Here is a 12,668-nt window from a genome sequence, read left to right as displayed (position 1 = left end):
TTAGAAGGGAGAGTGTATTTCCTTTTCCTTAAGCCAATTTTATGATTAAAAGGATTTAGATTTTTTTTTTTTTTTTTTTTTTTTTGGTCTGGATGATAAAGCTACTTCAAAAAAACGCTTAAAACTGACTGGAAAAGAGATGGTGGAAAATCTTGGATAATAATCTGGAAGGAAATAGAATATGGTATTTATCTCCATTTTTTTCTTACAGTGTTTTATTTTTATTGAGATACAATTGACATATAACATTGTATTAGTTTTAGGTGTACAGCATAATGATATATGTTTATATTGCAATAGGTTCAGTTTTATCCCTACTGTTAAGCCTTTTGTTGTTTCTGTTTGGGAGATGAGGATGGAGAGGGAGTACGGATCTTCCACACAAAAAACGGCTTTATCTGCTAAAGCTTTTTTCTTTTTCTTTCTTTTTTTTTTTTTAAACTCTATAACAAGTCATTTTTTTAGAAAGAGTGAATCACAGAGTTCAGCTTATTTTTGTATGCTGGAGCCAAAATAAAATTCCTCAGATAAAGTTCTAAATAGGGAAAAATTGTTTACTACTTTACAGTTATCCATCCAGCCAACAGAGAGTGTACTTTTTGTACAGAATCAGCTCCACAAAGTCAGGGCCGTGTTGATCATGTTGTGTTCCCAGCTCTTGGCCCAGAGAAGATGCTGCCTCAGTGAAGGAAGAAGAGATGTTAGTGAATATTTAAATTAAGAATTAAATCTATTTTGAAAGAGAAGTCATTCAGAATTACAACTGAGAGAGTGGTAGAGATGTGGTTTTTGTTTTTGTTTGCCTACAGATTTGAGTAGCGTGAGCTGTAATTATTCATGACACAACACGCATGTTTACTGAGCTTCCAGATGAGGTCTTCTGGGGGAGGGAGGCCCTGAGAATCTAATTAAGTGATGACATTGTTGGCTTTCTGCTTTACCATTTTAATACAGTAAGTGCCTGTCTGCTTTCAAATAATCAGCTGAGGATCATGTGTTGACTTCCCTCTCCACCTCTGCTTTCTGTATCCAGCTGTGCTGTTTAAAACTTCACAATTCACATTCATATATCAAATCACCAGGATGTACATTTTAAATGTCTTAACAATTTTACGTCAGCCATACCTCAGTAAAGCTGAAATTTTTTAAAAATTCACATTAATTAATTCTGTTTATAATGCAGAATTAATTAATGCATTTTTACCAGTTTTTTTTTTTTTTAAAACATCTTTATTGAAGTATAATTGCTTTACAATGGTGTGTTAGTTTCTGCTTTATAACAAAGTGAATCAGTTATACATATACATATGTTCCCATATCTCTTCCCTCTTGCATCTCCCTCCCTCCCACCCTCCCTATCCCACCCCTCTAGGTGGTCACAAAGCACTGAGCTGATCTCCCTGTGCTATGCGGCTGCTTCCCACTAGCTATCTATTTTACATTTGGTAGTGTATATATGTCCATGACACTCTCTCACCCTGTCACATCTCACCCCTCCCCCTCCCCATAGCCTCAAGTCCATTCTCTAGTAGGTCTGTGTCTTTATTCCCATCTTGCCACTAGGTTCTTCATGACCTTTTTTTTTTTTTTTTCCTTAGATTCCATATATATGTGTTAGCATACTGTATTTCTTTTTCTCTTTCTGACTTACTTCACTCTGTATGACAGACTCTAACTCCATCCACCTCATTACAAATACCTCCATTTCATTTCTTTTTATGGCTGAGTAATATTCCATTGTATATATGTGCCACATCTTCTTTATCCATTCATCCGATGATGGACACCTAGGTTGCTTCCATGTCCTGGCTATTGTAAACAGAGCTGCAATGAATATTTTGGTACATGACTCTTTCTGAATTATGGTTTTCTCAGGGTATATGCCCAGTAGTGGGATTGCTGGGTCGTATGGTAGTTCTATTTTTAGTTTTTTAAGGAACCTCCATACTGTTCTCCATAGTGGCTGTATCAATTTACATTCCCACCAACAGTGCAAGAGTGTTCCCTTTTCTCCACACCCTCTCCAGCATTTATTGTTTCTAGATTTTTTGATGATGGCCATTCTGACTGGTGTGAGATGATACCTCATTGTAGTTTTGATTTGCATTTCTCTAATGATTAATGATGTTGAGCATTCTTTCATGTGTCTGTTGGCAATCTGTATATCTTCTTTGGAGAAATGTCTATTTAGGTCTTCTGCCCATTTTTGGATTGCGTTGTTTGTTTTTTTGTTATTGAGCTGCATGAGCTGCTTGTAAATCTTGGAGATTAATCCTTTGTCAGTTGCTTCATTTGCAAATATTTTCTCCCATTCTGAGGGTTGTCTTTTGGTCTTGTTTATGGTTTCCTTTGCTGTGCAAAAGCTTTTAAGTTTCATTAGGTCCCATTTGTTTATTTGTGTTTTTATTTCCATTTCTCTAGGAGCTGGGTCAAAAAGGATCTTGCTGTGATTTATGTCATAGAGTGTTCTGCCTATGTTTTCCTCTAAGAGTTTGATAGTGTCTGACCTTACACTTAGGTCTTTAATCCATTTTGAGTTTATTTTTGTGTATGGTGTCAGGGAGTGTTCTAATTTCATACTTTTACATGTACCTGTCCAATTTTCCCAGCACCACTTATTGAAGAGGCTGTCTTTTCTCCACTGTATATGCTTGCCTCCTTTATCAAAGATAAGGTGACCATATGTGCGTGGGCTTATCTCTGGGCTTTCTATCCTGTTCCATTGATCTATATTTCTGTTTTGGTGCCAGTACCAAACTGTCTTGATTACTGTAGCTTTGTAATATAGTCTGAAGTCAGGGAGCCTGATTCCTCCAGCTCCATTTTTCGTTCTCAAGATTGCTTTGGCTATTCGGGGTCTTTTGTGTTTCCATACAAATTGTGAAATGTTTTGTTCTAGTTCTGTGAAAAATGCCAGGGTAGTTTGATAGGGATTGCATTGAATCTGTAGATTGCTTTGGGTAGCAGAGTCATTTTCACAATGTTGATTCTTCTAATCCAAGAACATGGTATATCTCTCCATCTATTTGTATCATCTTTAATTTCTTTCATCAGTGTCCTATAATTTTCTGCATACAGGTCTTTTGTCTCCTTAGGTAGGTTTATTCCTAGATATTTTATTCTTTTTGTTGCAATGGTAAACGGAAGTGTTTTCTTAATTTCACTTTCAGATTTTTCATCATTAGTATATAGGAATGCAAGAGATTTCTGTGCATTAATTTTGTATCCTGCTACTTTACCAAATTCATTGATTAGCTCTAGTAGTTTTCTGGTAGCATCTTTAGGATTCTCTATGTATAGTATCATGTCATCTGCAAACAGTGACAGCTTTACTTCTTCTTTTCCGATTTGGATTCCTTTTATTTCTTTTTCTTCTCTGATTGCTGTGGCTAACACTTCCAAAACTATGTTGAATAATAGTGGTGAGAGTGGGCAACCTTGTCTTGTTCCTGATCTTAGTGGAAATGGTTTCAGTTTTTCACCATTGAGGACAATGTTGGCTGTGGGTTTGTCATATATGGCCTTTATTATGTTGAGGAAAGTTCCCTCTATGCCTACTTTCTGCAGGACTTTTATCATAAATGGGTGTTGAATTTTGTCGAAAGCTTTCTCTGCATCTATTGAGATGATCATATGGTTTTTCTCCTTCAATTTGTTAATACCAGTTTGTTTTCATGAAGTGAAGTATGCTTGAGATATAATTAGGTCTATTAATACCAAGGATATATTTTAGAAACTAAATCCAGTTACAGTTGATTTTAGGTTGTTGCTCAGATTCTTTCATTATATAGTTACGTGGTGTTTCTCTAGAAATATTTTAATTATAAAGTAACTTCAGAGTTTTATTGCATTTGGCCAGAGCCATTTTTTGGTAGAAGCAGATTAAATCCAAGGAGTCGTTGACCCCTAGCTTCTGCCTAGTTGCTTAGCCCAAGATGGTAAATGAAGCCAATGAGAGTCTCTGCTTCAGAAATCTGAACAAACCATGGAAGGAATTTGCTTGTTAGCAGATTGAGAAACTAAGCAGAGAGTCCTGAGGAGGGAGAGTTAGGGCTGGGAATGCATGGCAGACGGTGGAGTTAGGGGCAGGGAGAGCGCCTGGAAAGGGTCATAACCATCTTTCCATATTGATGAATATAGACCCATGCCATCATTTTTGAAGACTGTACAATACTCTGTGGTGTGAAAAGACCATAATTTATTTGCCCAGTCCTTGATGGATGTTTAGAACCTCCCTGCACGGAAAGGTTTGTAAGTATAACAATGACATGATCAGAGTTCCATGTTTAAAACATAGAAATCGTGAGACTGTGTAGCTAGGACTGAGCAGACTGAGTGCGTGGTGTAGCGACCTGTATTGAGATAGGGAAGAGGGGAGAGGAGGAATTGGCAGCGCCGGAAATGGCCATGCTACAGTGAATAGAGGCTTCACCTTGGGATGGGTTAGGTTTAAGATGCCTTCAGGACATCCAGGAAGAGATGCCCGTTGAGGTGTGTGCTGAAAATAGATTTGGGCATCACCTGAGTAGTCCTGGATCGTTGAAGCCATGGGATTGAGATGACCGGGGAGGGCATGTTTTAGAGTAAAGAGAGAAGGTTAGGGGTGGAATTGTTAGAAACAACAAATATTTAAGTAATGCGCAGAAGACACTGTGGAGAACAGACAAGGGTGTAGGAGGAAGAACTGAACATTTCTTGATAGGATCAAGAGTCTTCTTGTTCTGATGACATCTGTTTTTCTTAATGATTTTTATCCTCATTTTGCTCGGTAATTATTTTTTGATCTTGTATCCCAGACTGGGAAAATATTTTAACCTGTCTGTTTAATATGTAGAACATCATGATATATTAAGAATGATCTCATAGATTTTTCTAAAGTAGTTTTGAAAAAAACCTTAAAAGTTGCCTTTAAAAAACATGATGAGGCATATAGTTTCAGAAATGCTTTGGGTATTTTGACATTTTATTAATTGCAGTATGGTGCTCTGGTACCACTTGTTTATATTCAGCTTTTCCTTCCCATCTTTGGCAGAATTTATGCCACACCGCTAGTTTCCATATAGCTCTAAGAACGTTACTGAAGAAAGCCTGAAAATACAAGGAAAACTGATTTTTTTCTATCTTTCCTTTGTTAAACAACATTGTTATTGATAAATAATAGCATTATTTCTTGAATTTTTTAATGATCTAAATTAGAATTTAGATTTGAATAATGTCAGTACTTAATGGGTCATTAAAAATTAATGTTTTAAAGGAGTTGTGTTCGTTACGGTCTACCAAAATTATAGCGGTGGCATTTTATGTGGACAGTAAGGTATTGTGTTACCAGCTCAGAGGGTTAACAAAAAAACTTGATAGTCTTTTGATCTCTTTACACATTTCTTCACCTTAGAATGAACATAGGGGAGATTTGACAGTTTTATCGTAGGTAGGAGCATTTCTTGAGAGTTATGTCACCAGATTAGTTTGGGGGTCTCGTGGCTGACAGCATCTGTTCTAAGTGCACTGGCTCCTATACATATTTAAACTCCTTTCACGTAAGCACTCGTTTTCCTGCCAGTTACCTAGTGAGGTACCTCCCAGATCTACAGCTCTTTACCTCTGGCCAGTATCTATGTGTAGAGGCCGTGATGCCGGCCTCGGTGAAGTTTGGTGTCTTAGTTCTGCCACTGTGGCATGTTTGTCTCGGCGCTGCTTGCCAACAGGCCTTCATCTGGAAGGAAATGGTGACCTCTACTTGGTGGGTTGGAGGAAAGGTGTTCCTACTTCTTACTTTGCTGTTTGAATTTCTGCCATAGCTGTGTCCAAATCTTGTGAAATTTTGCCCACTGTTATTCAACTTTAACTTGTCTTTGTAGTTTCTAAAAACCTGGGTGGTACCCTTCCATGTCACCAGGGAGAGACATCATGACCTTCCTTTTTCTCCTCCCCATAGACAGTGCTTGGCAGATGAATCCTGACTGCATGGTGGGCAAATTAGGGAACAGCTATGATTGTGTCAGAACCTCGTGTGGTTCACTTTCTTTTTTTTCCTGGTAAAGCTAGTACTGTCAGGTGCATTTTTCATACATTCCCAGCTGAAAGAAATTTGCTGACAAACTTCCTTTCAGGCAATTTTTTGAGTGTTAACTGGAGCTTTTACTGATGGTTATTTTTATATGATGAAGCATATTTCAGTGTATTTTATGCAACTTGTTTTAGATTTTGAGATGTGAAGCACAATTTTTGGCTCAGCATCCATATGCCTGGAAAACTTTCAAATCTGGAAAGCTATAAAACACAAACATACTTTGAAGTACACCATATGTGACTGGTTCAGCTATACTAGGAATGTATTGGTTAGCAAATGAAAGAACATAGCTGTCATTTTACGTTGTTGGCATGAGGTGGCAGCAATTATGTTGAGTGGTGGTGGACGAGCCTGAGCTGCCATATATAAACGGTCATAAAAATAAAACTTGCCCAGGTCACTATGGTTAGGACGTTTGAAAAACACAGATGTCCTGTACTTAAATCTTGATGTGTTGGATATAATCATCTGCTTTCGTGGGTTTTCCGTAAAGCACCGCACGCTTTGTTGTCCCAGTGGTGGCTGTCTTTTCCTGCCTCCACTGTCTTTGGTGGCTCATTGCAGCCCCACTCTTAGTGGGCCAGGCACACTCCTAATTTCATTCCTTAAAGTATCGATCCATGTAGCATTTGTTTGGGGAAACATAAAAATAAATGATTATGATGAAGTTTGAAGATTATCTTTAGGTAATAAATTATTCTGCAGGCTAATCCCATAGTCATACACTGACTGTCTAATGCCTGAAGTAATAAAACACTATAAATCATTGTGTCACATAACAACTTCTAGAGTACTTTGATGTACTTTGATCTCATTTGATGCCTTGTGGGGTGAGAAATGAAGTATTATCCACATTTAACAGATGAAGAAGAGGACGCTCAATGAAGTCTGAGTGACTTTCAGGTCAGAGCTTTCTTTTTAAAAATCAACTTTGTTGAGGCATAATTTAAATAAAGTGTACCTATTTAAAGTAAATAGTTTGAGTTTTGACAAATGTATACACTCATGTAAATACTACTCCAGTTAAAATATAAAATGTTTTTATTGGCTCCCCAAATTCTTTTGTGCCTCTTTGCTGTCAGCTCCGTATCCGCATCCCATGCTAGATCTCCATCAATCTCCTTTCTGTTCCTGTAGGTGAGCTTTGCCTGTTCTAGAATTTCATATAGATGAAAGCATAATGTATGAACTTTTATTTTTTTAATTTATTTTTTTTAGAAATGTAGAATTTATTTATATTCACCGTAAAACGGTGTCACATTTTGTACCTGGTTACCAGAAGAGAAATAACACTTGGATGACACTATATTGCTATCAACATTGCTTATGCTGCCGAGTTGGGAAACACTTATTTTCCCCTTTAAAGAAAGTTAAAGCTCAGTTTCCAAAAGGTAGTTTTACCACTTATTTTCCTGTTTAAGAGACTGGGAAAATTCTGAAATAAAGGACGAAGGGGTGGAAGGGGAGGAACAGTGCTTCCGTCACTCCTACCCCCGCTGAAGACACTCAGTGGGATTTGCAGTTGTTGTCAAAGGCTCCTATTTGAAATGTGTTTGGTTACAAGATCAAACAAATCAGTAGATGGGAGAGGCCTTAAGTATAGATCTTTAGCGTACAAACAAGGAAGACTAAAAACTTTATCACCTATTGCTGGCTAACTTACTCGCAAGTTGCCTACCTATAAATGTGCACACACAGTAACATGGACTCATTTTCTTTGGTAAAGCTCACCAAATAGAAGGTCTCTTCTAACACGCTAGTAAAAAATATTTAATTTCCTTTCAACTTTCAGATCAAGTGGCCACAAATCTGTCCTTTCTCCTAAATACTGTCCTCCATTTTTCTTTTCAACCTTGTAGTAGAACAAAACCATAACAGTAACTCGAGTGATGTGAAATCCATGTTTAAGTGATGGAAGGGAATGGGAGGAGAGGGCGTGAGAAAGCTAATCATGAACACAGTTCAGGGTATTTTCTTGAGAATTACTGTATCAACGAGTTCCAAACACAACTGAGTTCCACAGATGTTTTAGAAGTCCTTTTTCCGGTACAAATATTTCATTCAGTTCACAATGACACAGTCGTTTTACAAAAGGCAGAATATGTTCAAACTCAGTAAACTACTTACAGTTCACGAGGCTGATGCTGTAACAACAACAAAAGCCAAAAAGGGCACCGTGGATTCTGCCTCTGCCATAAAGAGGTAGAGACAGTCATCCTGTAGAAAAGATTAACAATAAAAAAACAAAAACGGTAAAACAAAACAGTGCACCCCCCCCCCAAAAAAATAAGCAAAAAACAACTCCACCACATTCCATTTCCAAGGACTAGTTCTGGAAAGCCTGGGTGGCAGTCAGTCTGCTTCCGTGTTGAGACACCCATTGCCCACAGTCGTCTTGCTGTACTTCTTCTGTTGCTGTTCCTTAAAGACGTCCTTCACCTAGGCTCTCTTCAGCCCTCCATCCCAAGGAAGCTCAGTCAGCCCTCCTTGTACAGCAATAGCAGACTTAACCCTATTAGCCAACTGGACTGCATCTTCTCCTTTCTCTCTGGTCATGGGGGGCACGTACCACAAGGCACAGACAGTGGCCCAGCTGGTCATCACTCAAAGCAGGTAGCTCACCGTGTTGTATTTACTGCTGTTCCAAAATGCATCACCAAACTAAGGATTATACTTAATTGCAACTGGATGTATCATTCCTCCAGTTTTAAAGCTTCCCTTTTTAAATATCATGACGGAAGTATTGTTGATGCAGGTTCCTTCAGGAAAGATTAGTATGGGTAATTTTTTCTTATCAGCAATATGTTCTTTTAGTCTGTTGGTAACCAGGTGTCAGTCCTTCATTTCTGAGCGTTCAGACCAGACATGTGGACAGGCCTTGACCACAGCTCTGAATAATTCCCATCCACCAGGCATGCACCTGGCCAACCGTAGCATAGCACCCATCCATTGTCAAGATAAAACATCTACAGGGAGGTATGGTTGCAACACAAATGCCTCCCTTCTGGGGTCTGTACTGCGTGTTATGATAGTGAGTAGTACAGAGAGGGCACAAACACAGATCCGGCAGTGGACCAGTTCACTCAGCCGGTTTTTGAGGCTGCTTTCTGACAGCTGTCCAACCAGGGAACTTCCTGTAAACCAACAGACTGATGCTAGTGAAAGCCAAGGTAACTCTCAGAGGTAGTAAGGCACGGTAGCGCACTGTGACGCCCAGCACCCCGCCATGGTGAGCCACGGACTGATGTCTGGAAATTTACATTTGTCCTTGTGAGGAAATTCCATGACACTAGCTCCTCTGAGGAGAACCGCTGGGTCACTTCATCTTCCGTAATGGCCTCCAATCCCTTCTTGGAGAAATAAAACACGTCAGACAGCTCCAAGTCCCTTCCTCACAGACCGGACAGCCCATTTTCCGTGGGTGACTCGTCTCTGGATAATACCAACAGAAGCTGAGTTTTTAAGAACTGACTCCTTTGAGGCTCCTTTTTCAATCTATAATGTGGTCCACTCTCAAGTTTTCACCAGGATCTTCACGTTGAGCTCGGAGATGCCCAGAGACACCCCAGAGGCCGAAGCTCCGAGCATCAGAGTCAGCCTGGTGTGAAGGATCTTCCCGGCCAGCCACACACCATCCATGGTTCGGCGCACCCAGAAGGGGTCCACGGAGGAGGTCCGAGCGTGACAGCTGTCCCTGTGCCCGGCTCCCGGGAGTCAGTGCCACCACCTCCCAGCACTTACCGCTGCAGGGAACAATGAACTTCTGAAATTGGATTCTTTCGCTCATATTTTGTTGATTCAGTCATGTTGTTATGTGTCGTCTCTTCCTTTTTATTGCCTAGTATCATTCCATTTTATGAAAACCACAATATTCATTCACCTATTGGTGTACATTGATGTTTACAGGGTTTGACCTACTATAAATAAAGTGGCTGTGAACATTTGTGTACATTTTTGTGAGGACATATATTTTCATTTCTCTTGGGTAAATACCTAGGAGTTGAATTGGTGGGCCATATGTAAGCACGTGTCAAATTTGTCAAATTTACTAGCACTAGGTTGTTCATAATATTCCCTTATTATCCTTTTAATATCTGTAGAACCTGTAGTGATGCCCCCTTTTTCTTTTCTGATATTATTAATTTGTGTAGAGGTTTATCAAGTCTATTAATCTTTTCCAAGAACCAGCTTTCATTTCATTATTTTTTGTTTGCTTTTTTACTGTTTCATTAATTTCTGCTCTTAGTTTTATTATTTCCTTTCTTCTCCTTATTTTGATTTAATTTGCTCCTCTTTTTCTAGCTTTTTAAGGATGGAATCATAGGTAATTGATTTAAAACTATTCTTTTCTGTTATAAACACTGAAAGCCATAAGTTGCCCTCTAAGCTCTGCTTTAGCTGCAACCTGCAAATTTTGACATGGAGTAAAAAACCAATGAATGTTGTTCATTACCATTCAGTTCAAAATATTTTCTGAATTCCCTTGTGATTTCTTCTTTGCCTCATAGAAATTCAGATGATTTAATTTCCAAGTACCTAGATGTTTTCCAGATATCTTTTTTTTATTATTGATTTCTAATTTACATCTGTTGTGGTTAGAGAACGTACTTTGTATGATTTCATTCCTTTTAAATATGTTGGGACTGTTTTATGGCTCAGCATTTGAATCTGTCTTGGTGAGTGTTTATGTGTACTTGAAAAGAACTGTTCTTTGGTATCGTGTTCTGTAAACATCAGGTCGTTTTGCTTGATGCTTTTCAAGTCTTCCATACCCCTTCTGATTTTCTGTTCAGTTATTCTACTGATTCTTGAAAAAGAAGTATTAAAAACTTCAACTAATTGTGGATTTCTCTATTTCTCTTTTTAATTCTGTTTTTCTTCATATATTAATATTTTGGCTTCTTTCAAGATTTCCCCTTTTTTCAGAAGTTTGACTATGAGATGCCTATGTGCGTTTTTCTTTATATATATTCTGCAAAGGGTTCACTTAAATTTTTGGTTCTATGGGTTGAAATCTTTCATTAATAATGGAAAAATCTTGGGGTTTTTTGGTTGTATGACCAGTTTATTTATCTATTTATCTGTTTATCATAAAATATATAAAACATAGAACTTACCATTTTAAAGAGTACAGTTCAGTGGCATTAAGTACAGTGTTGTGCAGTCATCATCATTACTTAGCTCCAGAACTTTCCATCGCACACCTGAAAGCCTGTGCCCATCAGCACTTACTCCCAAACCTCCCCACTCCATTGCCACAGCCCACAGCAACCATTAGTCTCCTTTCTGTCTCTGTGGATTTGTTCATTCTGGACATTTTATACAAATGGACTCATACAATATGTGGCTTTCTTTTGATTGGCTCCTTTACTTTGCATAATACTTTCAAGGTTCTTCTATGCACATAGCCATACTTCATTCCTTTTTATTGCCAACAAGCATTCTGTTGTAGGGATGGAACACATTCTATTTATCCATTCATAAATTGATGGACATTTAGGTTGTTTCTACTTTTTGGGTACTATGAACAATGCTGCTATGAATATTCATTTGCAAGTTTTTGTTGGAATACCTGTTTTCAGTTCTCTAGGGTGTGTCATGAGAGGACTGGCTCTTCCAGTCAGTGTTACACTGTGTGTTTCTTGCATGCTCATTCATTCGGCAGGCACTTCTCTGTTGATCACCTAATGTGTATTAATACGGAGCTACACCATGGGGACACTTAGAGTCCAGCAGGAGGGACAGACAAGGAAGAGGCAACTGCTTCATGGTACCAGCTGCTGCTAGCTGCTGGCGAACCTCCCAGAGAGGCACCTAAGCCTAATCTAGTCAGAGGTGGGGAGTAGTGATCAGGGAAACCTTTCTGGGTGATACCATGTTTAGTCCAAGACCTAAAAAAATGAGTAGAAATTGGCTTAAATTTTTTTCTCATGAGTTAAAAATAGTCAACTGAAGATTATATACAAAAGCACAAAAACTAAGATGTGCATTTTATTCATTGCCCGACAATACTTGTGAAATCTTTAAGGCTTGGCGTTTTTCTGTATATGTGTACAGGTGCACACGTGCGTGCGCTCGTCTGTTTCGGGCTGAGCACGCGTGGTAGGAAGTGGATAACCCTGCGTGTACGGGTATCTCTGAGCCCACCGCCTCCTGTCACCACTTGGAGAGCCTGACATGCCACTGAGAGCTGGAGCGGTCTGTTACATTTCTAGACTTTTTCCTGTGCTCTCCATCGAAGACGTGTTCTGGGGCAGCTACCACCTATAGTTATTATTTCTTTAAACACCTCCACAGACATTTACCTTTCGTATAAGCTAGTTAGGTTAAGAATTCAGTTAATACTGACCAAAAATAAACTGCTTCTTACTTTAACTGTGCCATTACAACCTTCTTTTGAAGAGTGCAAACTTTAGTTAGAGCTTTAAACATTCATAAGAAAGGTAAGTTAAACTGGGAAAGTTCAACCACCTATGATGCTGACTAATTTAGTGCTTCAGTGTAATCGATTTAGCAGGCCCCTAAAAGTGTAAGCGAGATAGTTTCTGTTGGAGGTTCAGTGTGTAGCTCAAGCTGATGTGTTTACATTTATAAAAGT

The 12,668-nt window shown here is 38.7% G+C and overlaps 1 protein-coding gene and 1 pseudogene across 1 annotated transcript in view; one reads left to right on the top strand and one right to left on the bottom strand.

Moving 5' to 3' along the window:
- The window catches only part of CAMSAP2 (calmodulin regulated spectrin associated protein family member 2), a 104,990-nt gene that overhangs the window by 32,849 nt on the left and 59,473 nt on the right, over window positions 1-12,668 (top strand). The window lies entirely within an intron of this gene.
- Window positions 8,423-9,709, bottom strand: LOC133087655 (glycerol-3-phosphate acyltransferase 3-like; annotated as a pseudogene).

This window comes from Eubalaena glacialis, chromosome 3 (assembly GCF_028564815.1).
Source record: "Eubalaena glacialis isolate mEubGla1 chromosome 3, mEubGla1.1.hap2.+ XY, whole genome shotgun sequence".
NCBI lineage: Eukaryota > Metazoa > Chordata > Mammalia > Artiodactyla > Balaenidae > Eubalaena > Eubalaena glacialis.
The sequence above is the reverse complement of the archived record's forward strand: the minus strand, read 5'-3'. Positions and strand labels throughout refer to the sequence as shown.